At 45.9% G+C, this 22076-nt stretch overlaps 1 long non-coding RNA gene across 1 annotated transcript; it reads left to right on the top strand.

The window, feature by feature from the left end:
• Positions 1-117: 117 nt before the first annotated feature.
• On the top strand, positions 118-2557 carry LOC118591154. The gene is made up of 3 exons (XR_004945905.1): positions 118-148; positions 525-593; positions 2067-2557. It is a non-coding gene; the product is annotated as an uncharacterized LOC118591154 (long non-coding RNA).
• The last annotated feature ends 19519 nt before the right edge of the window (positions 2558-22076 follow it).

The raw sequence follows: 22076 nt of genomic DNA, 5'->3' as shown, positions 1-22076 counted from the left end.
CTTGGCAATTGGACAGTCTCCTCTGGTGGAGCAGGGATTGCCTGAGTGAGTAACTCTTAGCAGGCTGGGGAGTGGAAGATGATGTCAGACAAAGAGCCTGCTTTCCCCCCCCCCCCCCGCTGCCTGTGGGGCTGGGGAAGCAGAGGGGGTGAGCATGGCCAAGAGGCAAGAGAGAGGGTGTGGTACCGCGAGGTGGGGGTGCACGCACAGTTTGCGAGCTAGGGGAAGGATGAACGGCTTGAAGAATCTTTAACTCTCCAAATCTGGAGGAGGGAGAATATGGAATCTAGAGGAGCAATAGGAAGAACAGATGAACCCTAAAAATAGCCCCCTGAGAACTTGGTGCCTGTTCCCAGCTCCATCGGAAGAGCTGACACACGTGAAGGGTGGTTTAGATGGCAGGGAAAGGCTGCAGAAATCCCAGGTCCAGGAACTGGTGAGGGCTCCAGTCTCACAGGTGTCCTGGGGGAACAGGGTTTCCCTCTGGCATCCCTCAAAAACATGTTGCTCGGTCTCTTCTGCAGAATCTACCTATCACCACTGTGTCCTCGCAGCCCACTCAGGCAGCCTGAGCCAACCAGAGGGAGCCACAGGTAGGAAATTAAACTGGAGATCATTACACCAGGGATATTCCTAAATGTGATGGATTCCTGGGGGGGGGGCATCAATGGGTCACTGGTGATGGCTTTCCTCAGGGACTGAGGGGACCCTCTGTACAGATGCATCAACAGTTCACACACTGCCTGTCAGCTGCAGACAGCAGGCACAGCGGGAAAAACAAGGGCCCTGTGGAGCAAGACATTCTCTCCAAGTGCCTCTCCCTCGGAAGCCCCTTTGCCATGCATTCTCTGTCCTCCAGTACTACCACCTAGCCTTGCTGCACTCCCCTTTCTTTTAAGGGTGTAATATTTTGTTATAAAGTAAGAAAAATGTAAAATTTACTCTCTTAACTACTTACAAGGAGACAGTTCGGTGGCATTATACAGCCACCATGTTGCATACAGACTGCCACCACCCATCTTCAGGACCCTTTCATCCCTTCAGCCATAAATCCACCTTCCCTAACCTGTCTCCTGCACAGTTCAATAAAGCTTCATGTCCTGTGCACCTAGTGTGAGCGAATCATATGACATCTGTCCCTCCTGTGGCAGACTTCCTTCGTTCACATGTTTAAATGTCTTTGAGGCTCATTCATTTTAAAGAAGGTTTGTTGAGTATCGATCGGCATTGGGGATCCTTATCATCTACCACTCCATAGACTGAGAACATACAAATTACTTTGAATTACCTCAGACTTGGAGGAGAATTTTTTTCTCTTTGCTTGTTGTTGTTTGAGACACAGTCTTGCTAGGTAGCCTTGACTGGCCTGAAAAATCACTATGTAGACCAGGCTGGCCTCGAACTCACAGAGATCCACCTGCCTCTCCCTCCTTTTCTTGAGTGTTGGGATTAAAGGAATGCATTGCCATGCCCAGTTTTGAGACGAGGTTTTGTTTTTTGTTTGTGTTTGCTTGTTTGTTTGGTTGTTTATTTGTTTGTTTGTTTGGTTGGTTGGTTGGTTGGTTGGTTTTTCGAGACAAGGTTTCTCTGTGTAGTTTTGAAACCTGTCCTGGATCTCACTCTGTAGACCAGGCTGGCCTCGAACTCACAGAGATCCGCCTGGCTCTGCCTCCTGAGTGCTGGAATTAAAGGCGTGTGCCACCACCACCCGGCCACTTGAGATGAGTTTTTAACAGCAATAGCATTGGTGAATAAAGTGTTGGCTGCAGCATACAACACACATGTCATGTGCTCACTGTATAGACTGTCCTAGAGACTAAGCAGAGACTCTGGCCCTGGCATTCACCACTCACCTGCACCCCACCCCCTGACACAGCCAAGACACACAGGTTGGCTTCTCTGTACTCAGCACCCTGTGTTGCTCTTCAAGGGTCCCTTGTGGACACACATCTCCAAACCCCTGACTTTACATCAGGAGGCGAGGTCAACCTTATGCTGCTTGGGAGTGGCTGAGACAGGAGCGTGCCTGCCTTTGGGTTTCAGAACACATTTGGTTCTTCTTTCAGGCATCATCCTCAGCAGTGCAGCCAAGGAAGAATGCCATCCTTACTGAAATTCAATAATAACTGCCACCTGCCACATGAACCCTCAAGCTTCCAGTTCAGACTCAGAGGCGTCCCTTAGCAGACCAGACTGGGATTCAAATTTAAGCAGACCACAAAATGTGCCTACAGTCTTCCCTCCCCCAGTCTGCCCTTCCCAGCCTGAGGAATCTGGACCTCCACACGCAGATTGGCTAGCTCTGGAAAGAGAGGGAGGGGGAGCAGAGAGTGGGTTGCCATGACAATAGCAGCCAATCAGATATCTGCTGCTACTGAAAGAGGGAAAGGTGGTCTGAGTGGCTCTGTCTGTGAGGGAGGATGGAATGGAGGAAAGGGAAAGATGAAGAGACAGGTCATCACTACCCAAGGCAAAGAACAGGGTGGAGGAGAGAAGTGGGCAGAGGGTTGCTCCTTTTCTAGAATTATCTAACATTGCTTGAGTGACAGGCTATGATGACCACACACACACACACACACACACACACACACACACACACAGAGGGAGAGAGAGAGAGAGAGAGAGAGAGAGAGAGAGAGAGAGAGAGAGTCACCCTGTAGCACATTATCCATACCATTTATAACAAAGACACTTCAAACAGTGCACCTGTTAGGGCGTAAGGCTTCAGTCTGAATTTTGAGGCACAAAGAGTAGGAAAATAATATTAGAAAGAAAGAGAAAGGTATTCCAGGTAGAGCCACTGGCAGGAGTCTCTGTGGATGTCTCCCCACCCCCAAGCTGAGCTGGTATAGAATGATAAACAAGGAGGAAAGGCTCCGTTATTGTAGGAAAATATACCACACATCAAGTCCAAAGAAAGCCAAGGCCACAAAAGAAATCAGTGGAGTCAGAGCTAGGAGGTTAGCAGGGAAAGAGTGAGGCTGGAGGCAGGTGGGGAAGGCTGGGTGGAGACTGTTCCTCACACTCCTCAGCTGAGAAAGGCAGGTTGCAAGAGGCTGTCGCTGTACCTGCCAAGCCAGCTTCAGTGTGAGCCTGAGAGTTAGCAATGGGTGCTCCAGCTGCAGCAGCTGAACCTCAGGAAATAGGATCAACCCTCAGAAAATAGGATCCTAGCCTGAGAGGAGAGTTTAATAAATCTGAAAACCTTGTGTCCACTTGGCTTGCACCAGTGCAGGAGCTAAAACTCTACATTGTAAGTGGGTGGTAATTGTCCTCCTTTGCTTACAATGAGGCTAAGGTCTGAGGGTTTCATTATGCAGACTTGGTTGAACTGAATGTTGGCGGTGAGTTTCTCGGTGTGAATAACAACATGTACATATGATGTCATTGTTAAATGTGAACACTTGTCTCACTGGAAGAGTATCTGCTCTGACTCATGAGCCCTGTGACACTTTTAAATTCTCTTTCAGCCAGCAGAGACACAAATTAAACTCAGCTTCTTTGCCTTTAAGCCTTGCTGGATGGCGGGAGCCACTGATTTATGCCGACTGTTGGATTCATAAACTAAGTCAGAACAGTTGACGCTTATAACAAAAGCAGATTGTGTTTATAAAAAACTGCTCTTTTCAAGGAAGCAAAGACCTGTGTGTCACAGAGAACAGCACCTGTCACAAAGAAAGGCCTCAGTGAATGTCAGCTCTTGGGATTGTCCTTATATCCAGGGCAGATGACTGGTGAATATTAGGCTTACAAGAAACAGAAACTCACTTCAAACCTGTGAAAAACACACATACACACTTTTGTTAAAACTTAACAGTAAAATATTTTATTATTGAAAACACAATCCAACCAGAAAATGAACAGAAACTACGAAGAAATATATAAATATATTTTTTAGTGAAAATATACAAACCACCAGTTACTTTTCTGTTGCTATATAAGACACCATGACTAAGGCAATGTACAGAAGAAAGGGTTGATTAGGGCTTACAGTTCCAGAGGGATAAAAGCCCATCATGGCAGAGAATTGTGGCAGCAGGAGCAGCTGAGAGCTCTCGTCTTGAATCACAAACAGGAAGCAGAAAGTGATCTGAGAATGGCTTGAGATTTTGAAACCTCCCCCCCTCCCTCAGTGACACACTTCCTCCATCAAGGCCACAGCTCCTAGATTTTCCCAAACAGATTTATTTTATCTTTGTGTGTGTGTGTGTGTGTGTGTGTGTGTGTGTGTGTGTGTGTGTGTGGTGTCCACAGGTGTACATGCAAGTGCCCACAGAGGCTGGAAGAAGTTGTTGGATCACCTGGAGCTAGAGTTACAGACAGCTGTGAGAACTAGGATCCTCTGTGAGAATAACAAGGGTTCTTCACTATTGTGCAGTCTCTCCAACACTTCATTATAAACTTATTAAAACAGCTAAGGTTGATGGACACTGTGGTGTGTGCCTGCAACCCCAGCATGCAGGAGGTTGAGACAGGAAGATCTTGAGTTGGAAGCCGACCTGGACTAAGTAGAGAGACTCTGTCTCAAAACAAACAAACAAAAAAAATCAAGCCAAAACAACCACAAAATAATAATTAATAAATAAATAGATAAATAAAGGCTTAAAAAATGCTAAATTCAAGTAAGAATGCAGAGAGACTAGACTCTCATACCCTGCTGGTGGAAAAGTAAAATGGTCCAACTGCTTCAGAATGTTTCTTAAATACACACACATCAGCCAGAGGTCCGAGCAACTGCACTCTTGGACATTATATCCGGAGGATGGAAAGTCATATTCTTGTACAAGCATGACTTGAAATATTTTTGTATCTTGCAAAAATATGAAAATATTCTTGGTGGTTTTCTTCGTAATAGCCTCAAGTAGAATAAGATGTCCTCCACCAGGTGAATGACAAAAGAAACTGTGTGCTCGTCATCCATGGAACACTGCTAAGCAATAAAAACGAATAGACTATTGGTACAACTCGAATGGATCTTTAGGGGATGATTCTGAGTGAGAGGAAAGCAGCAATCTCCAAAGGTCACAAACTGTATGATTCCATTTATAAGACAGTCACAAGATGACAAGATTGCAGAAGCTGGGGAGAGATTGGCAGTTGTTATCAGGGACTGGGAATGGCATTGGCGGAAAAATAAACCTTTATGGAATCAAACAACTTTGTGTTTTTATTGTGGGAACTGTTATGAAAGCCATCGCAGACGGTACAATGGGAAGGACTTAGACCAATGTCAGTTTCCTGGTGTGGCACTGCTGTGGAAACCTGAGGTGGAATCATTGAAAATGAGTGCAGGGAATGTGGGTCTTCTGTACTTTTCTCTTCCGAGTCTGTATTTCAGAATTAAAGGTTCCTAAAGAAAGAGAAAAGGAGAGGAGAGGAAAGGAAAGGAGTCAGGACTGTTTCATAGAACCAGCAGAGGGATCCATTCCAGAAGTCGGGCAGGAGCTGGGATGTGGCTCAGAGGGTTGAAGAGGCATGGGGTGCTGGGTGACACTCTGAGTGCTGCATACATCGGGCAGGTTGGTGGTTTGCCTGTAATCCCAGCCAGCACTTGGGAGGTGGATGCAGGAGAATCAGAAGTTCAAGGTCATCCTTAGTTACAGTGGCTGTTTGGAGCCAGCCTGGGCTATGTGAGAGCCTATCTCAAGGAAGGAGGGAGGGAAGAAAGAAAGAGGGAGAGAAAGGAAGAGGGAGGGAGGGAGGGAAAGGAAGGGGGAAGGAGGGAGGGGGAGGGAGGGAGGAGAGAAATAATGGTTCAGACCCCTCTCCTCTCTTCTTCACCCCCTAAGCTGTTACCACTCTTTCTTCTGAATGCACCTCATCCTCTCTGCTGCCTAAGAGAGAGCGTCCATTCTTGGCTGCTGTGGCATTGATGTTGGACCATAGAGCAAAATCCACCCGCTAGCCCTCGGATCCCATTTACACTCAGGAAAAACAAATCAACCAGCCCTGCCCAGCCCAGGCCGAGTCCATATCTCCCCAGTGGCAGTGTGGCCACCTGTACAGACACACCTGCCCAATTCCTTCATCAGCTCCCACTGCAGAGAAGTGTTGTCTGCTTTTCTGTGGCTGTGACAAAATACCACAACCAAAGCAACAGACAGAAGAATGAGTTCCAGAAGGGTGAGAGTCCATCTTGATGGGGAGTCAGGGCAGCAAGCCGCGGGCATGGCAGCAGGAGCAAGGAGCTGAGGGCTCGTGTCTTGAACCCCCAACATAAGAGCAGAGAAGGCAAACTTAAAACTCTCAAAGTCTGCCTCCAGGGGCATGCTTCTTCCAACAAGACAACTCCTAAACCTCCCAAGACAGGGCCACCAACTGGGACCCAAGGCTATGGGAGTTGGGCATTTCTCATTCACACACCAGGAGAGGTGACCACAAGTAAAGACCCCTTCTCCTCCAGCCTGGCCCACCGCCTGGGGCCTATCTGCCGCAGAAGAGCGGGGAGAGGTCTGGGCATGGCTACAAGGATGACATGGGAACCTCACGTCAGCATTGTGTGGGTGTTCCCACTGCAAGTGCCAACCACATCAGGCTCAGTACAGAGCCAAGTACATGGTGATGAATCCTGCTGTACCTGGAACTATTTCCCTGGTTAGCCAGTTACATGATTCAGGGTTAATGCAATGGCCATCCTGGGAGGACATTGGCGAGTAACTGGCCTGTGTTCACAAGAGCCTTCTGAGAGGAGCTGGCAACCTCTGGGCTTGGGCCTACATTTTGCCCGTGGGCCTCAGCCTACCTTCTAGGCATTAATATGAGTCAAAACAAAACAAACAAAAACAACAAAAACCCTGTTCTCCAGGCTAACCTTTTTCTCATAGCACAATGGCTAGAAAAATCTTAATTGACAGTCGATCAGTTTAACTTAGGGAGGCCACCTTAGCAGAAAGGTAGCTCTCCACAGTTGTTTAAGCTGTATTTGCGGGTCTCAAGTGTTTTGACAGAAGCCAAGGGCTGGATCCACGTCTGCATTATGCATTTTGCCTTGGGGCAGCAGTGGAGAAATTCCACGCCAATCTTGTTAGTGATATGGAACATCCCAAACTGAGCCTTGAACTGTGCTTCTTGGCTGGGTAGCAGGAGGTATCCCACCCTTGTACGGCACCAAAGGTGAACTGGGGAGCAACTGGGAAGGCACAGGGTTCCCCAGCTCCCCTGGCCCTGCCCCTGTGTCCTTGTTCCAATTGCCAGAACCTCACTGTTTCATAAGTGGTGTGCCAAATTTAGTTCTCGATGTAGGTTGCTGCAGGGCGTCACTGCTGCAGCTCAGCTGGTCCTGTGATTAACTTCCAGAGGAGACTCTGAGTGGTCCCCTCATCCTATATCTCCAGCAGGAGAGGCATCAGGCTTGCATAACCGACCTGATTTCCTCATCCACGTTAGCCTGTCAACCTCAGACTGGGTATCTCTCTTGTTCACCTTGCTGGAGTCCCAGCGAGGCTCCAGCAAAACCTGACTTCTCTGCCTCAGAAGCAGGATAGCCTAAGTTCTAAAACTCAGCTGACGCCCATTGCACCAGCTAGCCCCAGCTGCATGTCACTGGCAGTTATCTTGATTCCAGCTTGGTGGAATCCTGTTGTCCCCACACCCCTGACTGGCCAGCTGTGAGGTCATGTGCCGGTTGATTTCCTGAGGGCAGGATGCTTCTTATTCAGAGTTCATTTTGCTATAGGTGAACCAGAAGCTTCTCTAAACCCTCAGAAACCAAAACAAGAAATTCACTAAGTTTGGAGGAGTGCCACAGGACAAAACCTGGAAATCTACCTCCCCGCTCGCTTCTCAATCTCTTGCTGTGTAAACCTTCCCCATTCTGCATTTCCCCCCATTCTGTAACTAACTGTATTTAAAAGCCCATTTCCTTCCATCTCTATGTCTGTCTGTCTGTCTGTCTGTCTGTCTGTCTGTCTCTCTCTCTCTCTCTCTCTGCCTTTCAGCCATACCCATCCCATGTTTCTTAATGACAGAGTCACAGACTAGCCCCTCTCTATTCCCATTCCAAAATTTCCAGGTAAGATAATCTGCCCAGCCCAGTTTACAGTTTAGGACAAGTACATGTATGTTGCTCAGGATCTTGGTCACAGGATGTGTGACTCTGAGAGGATGTTCGTGTGTGTGTGTGTGTGTGTGTGTGTGTGTGTGTGTGTGTGTGTGTGTGGTGGGTAATGAAGAACTACTGAATTCCCATGTGTGTATTCCATCAGGGTTAGCAACTTAGGATAAAACAACACAGTGATCGTTACCAAAATGTCACAAAATGTCATTGAACAAAAAGCCACCGCAGCGGCACAGCTCTTGAAGTCAGCTGAACCAAACAGAAAACAGGTGCACCGGGGAGCAGAGGCTTCATTGTGTCTGCTGCCTAAAGGAAGAGTCGCCTCTGGCCCACTGCAGAGTTACCATGGGATGACATCCTGAGAAATGCCAGAGCTGGCAACTTACACATGGTTGGGGCTGGGAAGTGACCTGCCCCACTCAGCCATCCATTTCTATGTGCTGTATGTTTCCCTTTGAGGGGAACATTCTAAAACTTACGAGCTGGAGTCATTTCTGGGGTAATCCTGATACATTTCTTCCTTGGCTTGCTGAGAATCTCAGGGAGACCAGCAGGTGAGAGGCTGACTTAAACTCCTCCCTGGCAGGTGTGCACAACACAGGGCTCATGAACTACATGCATCCTAAATTAGCTATGAATGTGGCCCAAGACATTCACAGATGACAACCTCACATTGCAATGTCAAAAGGTTGAACACCCCTGCTAGACTAAAGGTTTATAGATAATAAGGACCTGAAGACCATGAAAGTAGACTGTAAGTAAGCGTGCAGGAAGAAACACATACAAGCCCTCATGGTGGTCGCTGGAGAGTCACTTTAGTCTTTATCCATCTTCCTGAGCAGTTTAGGGTCTGTCCCTAAGGGATCTTTGAACTCTGTTTGAAGGGTGCAGAACCAGTTTAGAGCAATGATGATCATCTTAAAGATGCATTCACTTATGGAAATACTATTTGTATCCAAAAGCCAAAGGAAACCAGAAACGTCCACATGCAGAAAGCAGATGGCATTTTCGTATGCTAGCAAAAGAAAGCAGGCATTAGCAGAAAACCAAAGACAGGCATGTTAGAGATGTGACAAGAGAAGAGGCACGTGATTGTGATCCAATGGGACTGTGATCAGAAAGGCCGTGCATCAGTGTGTCCAAGTTGTTTTCCTTTAAAAATGCAATTGTAGAGTATAATTCCATTTCTGTGAGTGTCTAGGATAGTGGTTCTCAACCTGTGGTCATGTCCTCTTTGACACCATTGGAGAACACAGATCCATAACAGTAGCAAAATTACAGTTATGAAGTAGCAATAAAATAATTTTAGGGTTGGGGGGGTCACCACAACACGAGGAACTGTATTAAAGGGGTGCAGCGTTAGGAAGGTTGAGAGCCACTGGTCTCAGAGATGCGATTCCATCAGTAGTGGTGAGAAGGTTATCAGGGGCCACCAGACTTGGGCAAGGGCTGAACAGTGGCCTGAGAGGGGCAGCAGGGGCAGAAAGGGAAATGGGGACATTAGGAGGCTACATTAGGGAAGATGGAAATGGGACAAGTCTTGATTGTGGGAGGGAGTATGTGTGTTGACATAATCGTCAAAACTTTCCAAACTCATGAGTAGCCTTCATTATTGATGATAACCTCTATGATTTAAAAAAAAATTAAGATTTATTTATTTATTATGTATACAGTATGTGATGGTATTATGTTCCCCAAAATATTGTATACCCTAATAAACTTACCTGGGGTCAGAGAACAGAACAGCCACTAGATACAGAGGCTAGTAAATGGTGGCACTCACGCCTTTAATCCTAGCATTCCAGAGGCAGAAATCCATCTGGATCTCTGTGAGTTCAAGGCCACATTGGAAACAGCCAGGCATGGGGATACATGCCTTTAATCCCAGAAAGTGAGGGCAGAAAGCAGAAAGGTATATAAGGCGTGAAAACCAGAAACTAGGCTGGTTAAGCTTTTAGGCTTTTGAGCAGCAGTTCAGCTGAGATTCATTCTGGATGAGGACTCAGAGGCTTCCAGTCTGAGGAAACAGGATCAGCTGAGGAACTGGCAAGGTGAGGTAGCTATGGCCTGTTCTGTCTCTCTGATCTTCCAGTGTTCACCCCATACCTGGCTCCAGGTTTGTTTTATTAATAAGACTCTTCAAGATTCCTGCTACAACTGTGTGTTTGCCTACATGTATGCCTGCACACCAGAAGAGGGCACCAGATCTCATTACAGATGATTGTGAGCCACCATGTGGTTGCTGGGAATGGAGCTCAGGTCCTCTGGAAGAGTAGCTTGTGCTCTTAACTTCTGGGCCATCTCTCCAGCCTGCTCTATGATTTTGAAATAACCAAGCACTAGGCAGGCTATAATGTATGTCTATATTTACTTGTCTATATCACTACATATATCTATGTCTAATATTAAAAGGAGAGTGTTGCCCCAAAGCAACAAAAGTGTTGGCAGAGACTATCGTATCATCCTGAAATGAGATGTGTCTTCTTTCCATACCAAAGGTAAGCAGTAGCACCTGGGTAAAAAAAAGGGGGGGGGATAAATACACTGTGTGGCTCAGGGGGTGGTGAGGCAAGGGTGAGGCACTCTGGACCCATGAAAAGAAAGTGCTGAGAAAGGAACCAGTGAGGTGGTTACAGACAGTGATATCTGTGGTGTTTAAGGTGAGAGTTAATCTTAAGAGTTCACACCAACAAAATGAATATGGTACCTGAAGGGAGGGATTAGCTAATTATTCTGATTGTAGTCATCACTTGATGATATACAGGTATCCATTCACCACACTGAGTGATTTAGGCTGACACAAATTTATTTGCCAAGTATACTTCAACGAAGGGAGGGAGGGTGATAAAATAAACCATTGACACTCTTTTGGGTGGAGGGAGGAGCATGGATTCACCAGGTGGTTAGAGACAGGAAACTCCAGCCTAGAGCAGCTTTGTAAGAACTTAGCATTGACAAGATGATGTGTTGGCCAGATCACCTTGTCACCGAACAAAAGCTCTGGCACACCTCACGGACTTTCCGGCATTCAAATGACGGGTGGTCTCAGCATCCACAGTTCAATACTCAGTGTGTCCACCCAAGTGTCCACCTGGGCTGGAAGTCACCACTTTTACCCTTTTCACTCCAGATGCATTTGGACATCCAAAGCTGACCTGGAGGTCTTCAGGTGTTCCCACCACCCTCTTCTCCGTTTCCTGGGAGCCGAGGGGTGAAAGCATTTAGTCTTACTGATCAAGTCCTCTGGCAGCACCTGTGCATGATGGTGGGTGTCTATACCAGCTCCCGCATGGCGCAAGTCCTCTCCTCTTAGGAACTCCCACCCTTTGGGAGTGTCTAAGACAACTCCAGGATGTATCTCACAGGCCCTTTTTGACCCTTAGAAGATTCTCTGTCTTCTGAAATGGAACTGTCAATCAAGCACTACATTGGTCCGGCCAGTCTATAGTGACTTCCCAGCTCCAGAAGTCACACAGAAGCTACTCCAGGTGGCTCGTTAGTCATGGTGTCAGAGAGAGACATATCCTTTGTCACCATGCTTATGCATGCTCAGGGAGGCAAGTAGCAGGGGTTTGAGGTATTGGGACGGAAGGTAGGATTCATAGAATGTCTAAATCACTCCTCAGAGAAATCTTCCTTCTGATCCCATTGCCTTTGATTTCCAAGTTCTCATAGAAGAGAGGGGGTCAGCTGAGAAATGCAAGACAAGGATCTCAGCCCTTACTATTCATGTCTGAAATTTCCCCCCAAGACTCACCAGATGGTGATGAGATTGTAGGAGGTCATGGAAACTTCGAAGACTGGTGCCTAGCTGTGATGGCTATTCTTGGTTGTCAACTTGAATGAACTACAACCCAGAAATGGAGGGAGAGATTATTTTTGCATGGTATAAAGTGGGTGAATCCACTCCTAACCTGAACTTTTGAGGTAGGAGGACACACACCTTTGATCTGGATCTTGAGGTGGGAAGACACACCTTTAATCTTGGCCACAGCTTCTGCTGGAAGCCTATATAGAGACATGGAAGAGGAAGCCTTTGCTCTTTGCCTGCTTTCTCTCACCTTGCTAACACATCCATTCCTTCCCTGGCATTAGAGCCTACTTATTCAGGATTTTATCATATACTGAAGACCAGCCGAGACATCCAGCCTCATGGACGGAGCAACTACTGGATTCTTGGACTTTCTGTTCACAGCCAGTTGTTGTGGAATAGAATATTTGTTTAACTATGTATAGATGTGTTGCATTTGTTTATGCTGCATTTGTTTAACTATGTAAAGATGTGTTGCTGTTTTACCTTGCCTGCCTAAGGCACCAGATGGGTCTAATAAAAAGCTGAATGGCCAATAGCTAGGCAGAGGAAGGAGCAGAGCTTGCAGTGGGGGGAGAATGGTCCAGAATGGACCAAAATCCCCTAAAACCATGAGCCAACATGTATCTTTCCATCATTTCACTGTTTCCATCGCGTATTTTGGGTACAGGAATGCAAAATTAACTGATACAAACCTCTTTAAGTCCCATGCTTGGGGACCCACTCTTCACTTTGTCAAAGTAGAGGGGTTGGTTGCATTGCCTTTGAATCTCAGCCTAAGACAACTGTGTCCTGATCCCCCTGTGAATTCAGTTCTCTACTGAATCTTGCTGTAGACTGCCATCCTTCATTTTCACAACAAGCCCATTGGGTAGAAAGAATGTTGTTCTTCTATGGCTGAGGAAACCAAGGATGTTAAGTAATTGGCCTGGGACACCTTGCTTTTTGGCGGGGGTGGGCTGTGGACCAATGCTTTCTGGGTCCAGATCTTTAACTGCCCTGGACTCAGGAGCAGACAGTTTACATAGCCCCACCATCAATGCCAGCCTTCAAGGCTACACAGCCAAGATGGGGATGTGTGAACCCCTCTTCTTTTCCCCCTGTTCATCCTTCCTTTCCCCACCCACCCTGAACTTGTACTGTCAAGTCTAGAGCAGAATGTCAACTGTTACAATATATTTTCCTTATCCTGACTCAGGACTGTGAGGTCCTCAGAGGCAAGAGGCCACCATACCTCTAATAGAAACTTTACATCACCTGCCTGTATCTCAGTCCCCAGCAAAGGCTTACAAACTAAGGACTTTAAAAAGTACTAGGCTGGGCATGGTGATGCATGCCTTTAATCTCAGCACTCAGAAGGTACAGGATCTTTATGAATTTATGGCTAGCCTGGTCTACTTGGAGTGTTCTAAGACAGCCAGTACTGTCTTCAAAAAAAAAAAAAAGTATTAGAAAAAATATGAAAAACAAATTAACATAATATACCAGCACTGAATAGCCACCCTGGACCCAAGAATACAGCTATAGAACTTCATGTGTGGTGTTCTAAGAGGCAGGATGTGTGGCTCCAGCTGGAAGAACACAGAGCTGAGCTGGAACATCTCAAGGACCATCCCAGAAGCTCTTAAGGGGCCAGGAAGAAGAATGGATGGAGTAGAGCTTCCGGGCACTGTCACCAGCCCTTTTTTCCTTGGATGGGGTATTACACTAGAGTGCCCAGCTGGCTGGCACAGCATGCAGGAATTATCCCAGAAAGAAAGAAACAAAGAGTCACCATGAGAACTTCGGGAACTGGGCGGGATCTATTCCACACAACAGCAAATTACCTTATGGTGCTGTGCTTCAAGTCCTAAGCACCAACGGTTCCTCCATAGGGACTGTGATCCCAGTCTGTTGTGGTTTAAGATCCATTCCTACACAGTCCAGAGGAGACAGGAGGGAGTCTGGAGAGGGAGGGAGGGAGGGAGGGAGGGAGGGAGGGAGGGAGGGAGGGAGGGAGGGAAGGAGGGAAGGAAGGCTAGCCAACAGTATCAAAAGGAACAGGACCTTCAAGCTCTCTCTAGAAAGCATTATGAAAACTCATGATGAGCAAGAATCAGGAAAAGAGATCAGCTGCCTTCCCTACCTTGTTCCATTTACAGTCACCCCTCAGTTTCCATAGCGGATTGGTTTCAGAACCCCCAGAGACACCAAAATCCACAATGCCCAAGTCCCTTCTATAGAAGAGTGCAGTGTGTGCACAGAGCTTGAATCCATCTGCTGGTGTAATTTTAATTATTTTTAGATTACTTCTGATACCTACCTTATGCTTCCATATTGATTCATTGCAATTGTTTTATTCATTATAGTAGTTGGCTCTTGGGAAGTTGAAGTTTCATTCTTTGGAATGTTCTGGAAGTCTGAAATATACATTTTGGATCCACAGATGCTTTAATCTGTGGACGTGGGACCCATGGATGCAGAAGACAACTGTAGTCTACTGTTCTTGGTTTATAACTTCACTATCATGTTTGATAATGTCTAGGTAGAGAAGCTTGAATCAGAAGGACCTGATGCCATAATGATGCTTCACCATTTCCTCCCAGGGCTGACCTGGGAAGTAGAGTACACCAAAGCCCCACTTTTTGCTCACTGCCTTCTTCCCTAGCCTGTGTGCATGCCCTTTGTCTGAGGAGAGACAGGGGACATTGTCCCTGGGGCAAGAGAATGCAGGTGAATTGGGTATGATTTCATCTTTGGACTCCAAAGATGCTCTCAGCCCCCAAGGGACACTGTGAGCAGGTACTCCAGAGGCCACAGCAGCTTCAGGTCTGTGGAGTATGCTGTTACCACAGCCTGCCCTCATACAGAGGATGACTTCACTAGGTAGGGCCTGGGGGAAGAGAAAGAGGGAAATGTGTTCCCAAACACACTTGACTGTCCTTTAAAGCCTTCAATTGATCCCCAGCAACTACAGAGAAAAATTCAAACCCCAGGGCCATCCATGGGCACTCCTTTCCCCTCTGTCCCTGACTACTACTGCATATAATCAGACACACTGTGTGATCTGGGCTCTTCAGAGAAACAGAATAATATGTTACGGACAAGGATGTGGTTATAGATATGGATAGAACTAAAACTCACTGTAAACATCAGATCACAGCAGGCCATGCCAGCCGAAAGAACAGATCAGTGCCTAGACCAATTGTTATTAGAGACTTCATCCAGCAACTGATGGGAGCAGATGCAGAGACTCACAGCCAAACATTAGGTGGAGCTTGGGGAATCCCTCAAAAGAGTGAGGAGGAAGGATCGTAGGAGCCAGAAGGGTTGGGAACACTCGGAGAACATGGCCAACAGAATCAACTGACCAGGGTTCAGCTCACAGGAGCCCACAGAGACTGAAGTGTCAATCACAGAACCTGTGTGGTCTGAGCCAGGTCTTCCATATGTTATGGCTGTGTAGCTTGGTATGCTTGGGGGACTCCTTACAGTGGGAGTGGGGGGTGTCTCTGACTCTTTTGCCTGCTCTTGGGATCCTTCCCTCCTGGTGGGTTGCCTCACTTGGCATGATATGATGATATGTCTTGATATGAGGGGATGTGCCTAGTCTTATTTCAGCTTGTTATGCCATCTTCAGCTGCTATCCCTGGGAGGCCTGCTCTTTTCAGAAGGGAAACTGAGGAGTGGATCTGGGGGAGAAGGGACAGAGCTGGGGGAGAAGGGACAGAGCTGGGAGGAGTGGAGGGAGGGGAAACTTCGGTTGGGGTGTATTGTATGAAAGAAGAATAAAAAAATTAGATCACGGGGTTCTGACAGCTGTGGAGCCCTATGATCTACAGTCTGCAAGCCAGGGCATCAGGCTGTAGGAAGTCCTGAGAACCAGGAAAGGGGGAGGGGTAGTTGCACTGAGTCAGTATGTAGAATTTGGGGAGTTGTTGCTGTAAATCTAGGCCTGAGGAAGAAAGGCTGCAGTTTCCATGGATAGGAGAAGATGGATGTCGCAGGACAGAGAGACAGAGGGAGTCCACCCTTGCTCACATGTCTGTCCACCTTGGACTCTCAACACACACTGACAAGGACAGTCCTCCTCCACTCGGTCTCCATTAGATGTTCTGCCCACCCTATATACTGATCCTACATCTGGTTTGCAGAGCAATCCTGCAGGTTTTCCCAAGATGCTGCGGTATTTCCTGCTGCCCGAGTTCAAGCACACCACCATCCCTCATGCCCAGGTTGTCTTCCTGAGCCTCTCTAGCCTGCTCCGGCTCCTCTTTGAATCCCCAGTGCACAATGCCCTCTCCCCCGAGACACCCTTTCTAACGCAGTAAACAGCCATCTCATCCGTGTCCCAAAGCACACAAGGGTGACTCTGGCAAACAACACGTAAGGGTGGCAGCTTTTAAAATAGGACTCACGGGGACGTCAGGAGGGTTAAAGCAGCGATGGTGGTGCTGGAGTGTAGAACAAAGAGTTTGGAGAAGGAGGGTGTGTCACTGTCGTACCCACTTTACACAACTGTCACCGTGGTGTGGCCGAGAACCGGCTTTATAAAATCAGAAGATCAAAGTCCTTCAAAGTCCGGTGTTCAGTGACCTGCCCACAAGCAGAAAGCAGGGGGCCAACAAGGAGAAAGTTGCTGAGGTGTCACCAGCCCCAGCTTGTTCCTGATAGGACAGTGGCACACAGAAAAATGACATTCTGGTATAGAAACAGAACTACCAGCTGTGACTAAGGCTCTGGTTCCCTCCAAATCTCCACCCACTTTCTGGCTTTTGCACAAATCTGGGGGAGGGAAAGCAGGTGCACATGTGTGTGGGTGCTCATGTGTTCAGAGGACAGAGGATAAGCTTGAGTATCATTTATTAAACTTCATCTACCTTGTTTTTTGAGGCGGGGTCTCTCTTTTTATCCAGAAGTTGCTAAGCAGGCTACATGGGTTGGTCAGGGAGTCCCAGGGGTCCATCTTTATCCACCTCCCCAGCACAGGGATATAAGAATATACCACAAATTTTTACATAAATTCTGGAGATTAAACTGGGGTCCTTGTGCATTCAAGGTAAGTACTTTACTTAGCTGTTACACCCGACTTAGAACTACTTTTTGGGTTTTAAAAGTAATTTTTTCTGAAGTAAATCCTGAAAATAAGCTCAACCTAGTTGCTGATTTTGTTCTGTTATGTTGTTGTTGTTTGTGGTTTGGGTTCTGGACTTTTTGTTGTTGTTGTTTTCTAAGGCAAGGTTTCTCTGTGTAAAGTTTTCCTGGCTGTCCTGGAACTTGCTCTGTAAACCAGGCTGGCCTCTAACTCTGCCTGCCTCTGCCTGCCTCTGCCTCCCGAGTACAGAGAGTAAAAGCATGGGCCACCACCATCCAGTCCTGGTTGCTGTTTTTAAATCGTGCAGAATTTGCTTCACAATTTACTGTTTCCATTTGGAACTTGGAGCTACAAATAGAATTAGCTCATCATTATATTTTCTTATGATGACCTTCACAGGAATTGCGCTACAATCCAAGTTGCATGGAGCTGGAGAGTGTTGTTTATGTTTCCCAAAAAAAGTTAAGACAATAATCCTAAAGCCATGAAGAACACACATACCGCTCAAATTTCTAGGGGGGGAAAAAGTACAAAGAAAACACTGTACCCGGTAAAGATGGGGGGAGGGGCTTGAGACAAAGACCCATGAGAGTGACAGGAAGAACTGTCCTCACTTTCCTCCTTAAGACATGTATGTGGGGCTGGACAGACAGACAGCTCAGAGGCTCAGAGCACTCATTGCTCTTTCTGAGGACCTGGGTTCAGTTCCCACCACCCGCATCACAGCTCACGGCTGTCTGTCACTACAGTTCCAGGGGATCCGATACATCTGGCCTCTACAGGCACCAGACATACATGTGGTGCACATACATGTGTGCAGGCAAAACACTCATACACGTAAACATGAATCTTTAAAACTTTTCTGCTAGTCAAAGTATCACATGTCTATAACCACAAGTTTAAGGTCAGCCTGGGCAACTTAGATAGCATCTCAAAATTACATGAAAAAGAGCTGGCAGTGTAGCTCAGTGGTAGAGCATTTGTGCTACTGTTTGGAAGGTCTTGTACTCCCCTCCCTTCCCTGGATTCCTCTCACTTCCAAACAAGGAAAACAATAAACTAGGTTATAGGCAACGCCACAAAGAAACCTGAATAATTACAACAAGCAGAAATTATATAAGACCAAATTCTTTGACTTCAATGAAAACAAAAACTGCTTAACTAAAGATTACAGTCATAAAGAAAAAAAAAAAAAAAAAAAAAACACGGACCAAAAATAGCCGCTTTCTTAGAAGAAACGCCGGCCAGGAATAAAACACACAGACACACAGCAAAATGTGAAAGATCCAAAGAAGCAGTGCAAACAGAAACTGTAAGGTAAGTCTGACACAGCATGAGGTCACCAAGCTTATCTGCTATGACAATTATTACAGATAGGCTGAACTTAGTGAAAGAAACAACTCACAGATTTGATTGATTCACACAGGACAGATACCGTGGCTCTATTTGTGATAATAGTAACTATTAGAAATAATTTTCCTCAAAAACAAAGTGGCTATATAAGCAAGGGAAGGACAAATGCCATACACTGCAACAGCAAACGGCTTCTAAGAAGAATGAATTAGTCATGTATGTATTAAGTAAGACGTTATCTCTAAGAGATGCTGTGGGTTTTGTTGTTGTTGTTTGGTTTTTCGAGACAGAGTTTCTCTGTGTATCTTTGCGCCTTTCCTGGAACTCGATTTGGAGACCAGGCTGGCCTCGAACTCACAGAGATCCGCCTGCCTCTGCCTCCCGAGTGCTGAGATTAAAGGCGTGTGCCACCAGCGCCCGGTGAGATGCTGTTTTTTTAAGCAAAGCAAAAATATTTGTAATCTTTGATAATCTGTGGATGGCAAAAATGTTGTGTATATTTTTCAGAATATTGTTTTACTTAGGGTTTATACTGTTGTGATAAATCACCATGACCATAAACTTGAAGAGAGAAGGGGTTATTTTCTTCCACATCACAGTTTGCTTTAAAAGAAGTAAGGGCAGGAACTCAAGACAGAAACCTGGAGGTGGGAGCTGATGCAGAGGCCATGGAGGCGCTGCTTACTGGCTTGCTGTCGTGGCTTGCTCAGCCTGCTTTCTTATAGCACCCAGACCACCAGCCCAGGGATGGCACTGCCCGTAGTGAGCTGGGCCCTCCCCCATCAATCATCAGTCAAGAAAACGCATCACAGGTTTGTTCACAGGCCAATTTTGTGGGGGCATTTTCTAAACTGAGAGTCCCTCTTCCAAAATGACTCCAGCTTGTGTCAACTTGACATAAATTTTTTCAGTACAGTATCTCTGGAAAAACCCTGCAATAAACCAGTAGTATTGGTTGTTATTGTTAGAATAACTAGCAAAAGACAAAGGAGCCAGGGGAACTTCCCATCATCCTCCCCTTGAATTCTCTCCTTGTGCCTCAGTGAGTATTACTAATTTAAATTTTTTTGATAAGAAAATCTTCATATGTTATTAACTAAAATCTTAATTACTTTAACAAAAAATAATTAAAACTTTAAAATGTAGTAAGAAACTAATTGGATTGACTAATAATCATGTAAGGTATTTTGAAAGTGCTCACAGGGTTAACAGCAAGGATGGCTGTGGTCCTTTCAATGTCCCAGGAACATGCTACATACACTATGTAAAAAATAGGAGACACTGTCCAGCTGCCCTGTCACAACGCAGGACACAGAAAGAAAAGTCCCAAGGATAAAGACAGCCTAACAGAAATCAAGCCAGCCACTAGATACTCGTGAAAATATTTAGGAAAACTTGGTCAGACTGAAATTAAACCTTGCAAACAGATTACTAAACAACCTACCCTGACTGGTTTATAAGTGGGCAAAAGAACAAAGACATTATTATAACAAAGAATTATTAAGAGGCAGAAGGAAATAGAGCTAAACTTACTCATGGGCTATCATCATACATGAGATTATCAGAGATAATCTCATTTGGTTAGAATGACAAATCAGGGGTGCTCATAAATTATACTATTTTGCAAAGCAATCTGTTAACGTCCATTTTCTTTTTTTTCCTTTTTTTTTTTTTTCTTTTTAAATTCCTGGGATCTAACTTAGGACCTATGCTGGACATGTGCTGGGTTCCCAGCTCACCACAACATGTATTTTCATCGTTGACAAGCTTGTCCTCTAGGGATTTATCCTAAAGGAGTAACTGGACAGACATCCTACAGTGCCATGTAGGTGCAGCTGTGTTCATTTCGGACTACTTTATAACGCTCAGCCTGGCATTTAAAAAATAAATCATCACATACACGATTCAGTTCTTTGCAGGAAGTAACATGGACGGCATATGTTATATGCTGAAAAGCGGGATGTGAATCTATGAATGTCCGTTTTGCATCTGCTCACTCCTAGGCATCTGAAAAAAAATAGATGCAAAGGGAATTTCTCACAGTAAATGAAGCCAAGAGGCTGCCAGAAGTATGTGAGTAAAATTCTGTAAAGCATCTAACACTTTGAGATTAAATACAGGAAAAGACTGGCTTAATACGTTTCGTTGTAGGCTGGGTGTAGCGGTGTACTCTCGTAATCCCGGCTGTTAGAAAGGTGAGTCGCAAAGATTGTGAGTTCTAGACCAGTGTGAATTACATAGCAAGGCCTTGTCTCAAAGACAAACAACAACAAAAACCACAAAGTAGTGCAAAACGTTTAATAATATTACCCTTGATTATCCTTGCAATAATCTCCTGAATAAATATACATTTATGCACACACACACACACACACACACACACACACACACACACACACACACACTAAACCCCTACAAAACCTTGGCACTCCTCCTTTGCGACAAGAGTTAATTAACCCCTAATTAATTCTCCGGTCTGGGAGGAGCACTGACTTCAGATTGGGTGATAATGACATCATGCCGGTAGCTGTGGCCAATAATGGCGTCCCTGCTCACTAAGCCCGATCCCTGGGTGAGGCCTCTGGGCCCTCTCTGTAGCTGTAACTTAACGTGATCGGCTCTGCGGGGGATGGACACCCGCTGTGCAATCTGGTTGTTGACCCTTGTGCTGGGAGAGTTGACCGCGACCAGCAGCGGCCACGCCCCTAGCCCCGCCCCTCTCCCGGCCTCGGGTTCTAGGACCTCGGATCAAGGAGGAGCTTTTCTTAGGTGGCTAGGTCCCCGGCTGCTTCTTTTGTTTTCCCTCGGGTCGCTCTGGGGCTTGGCGGAGGATCCGCCCCTCTAGTTGGTGTCCAGCCTGTCCCCTCACATCTCCTAATCTCACATTCTTATTTTCAGTTCTGATTTCCTTTTTTTCTGGCCCAAAGTGTGATGATTTCTCAACTTAGAACACAATGGCCAAGTTCAGTAGGAGAAAAGGAGAGGAAGCAAAAGCCACGAGTAAACAACTCTTCCAACAGATCCAGGATATGCATGTGGGGTGATGCCACAGTGAACCTCATCGCTGGGTATGTTTTTTAAAAAAAAGAAGAACAAAAAAATCCATTATAACTATTTTGTCCATTCCCTTGAATCTGAATTTGGCAGCACACTGATTACTACTGTATATTTCTTTAGCCAAATAATCAGTTTTTCCTGACTTGAAATATTCTTAGTTTTTTTAAGTGGCCCCATAATATTCCAGCACAAGTAGTAATTTATCTATTCCCCCTACTCTTGGATATTTCAGTGTTTTCAAATCTCCCTTGTTTTAAATCTGCAATGCACAAGGATGGATCCTTTCTACACAGCTAAATGTTTCCTTTGATACAATCATAACAAAGTGATCATTTCTCCAAAATATTTTGTGGACCTTTTCGTGTAATTTCCAGGGAAATTAAGAATCATCATCTTTTTTTTTTTTTTTTGGTTTCAAAACCTCTAGGCATTTGGCATTATGTCTATCTGTTCTGATATGTTAAACTTTCCAGGAAGGTTTCCTAGTTGCTTTAGAATTTAATCCAGCAAGGCGTGGTAGGGCTCACCGGTGATGCTAGCTCCTTAGGAGACTGGCTGGAGGATCTGAAGTTCAAGGCCAGCCTGGGAAATTTATGGAAACTCTGACTCAAAACAAAATTTAAAAAGACAGGAACTCAGGGTATAGTTTGGGGTATAGCCCTCTACAGTGCACGTGAGACCTTGGGTGAATCAGTTACTGCTCTGTAGCTGGGGTGAAACGCCAC

The sequence above is a fragment of the Onychomys torridus genome, chromosome 9, assembly GCF_903995425.1.
Source record: "Onychomys torridus chromosome 9, mOncTor1.1, whole genome shotgun sequence".
NCBI classification, from domain to species: Eukaryota; Metazoa; Chordata; class Mammalia; order Rodentia; family Cricetidae; genus Onychomys; species Onychomys torridus.
Note: the sequence above shows the minus strand (reverse complement) of the source record. Positions and strands in the feature narration are given on the sequence as shown.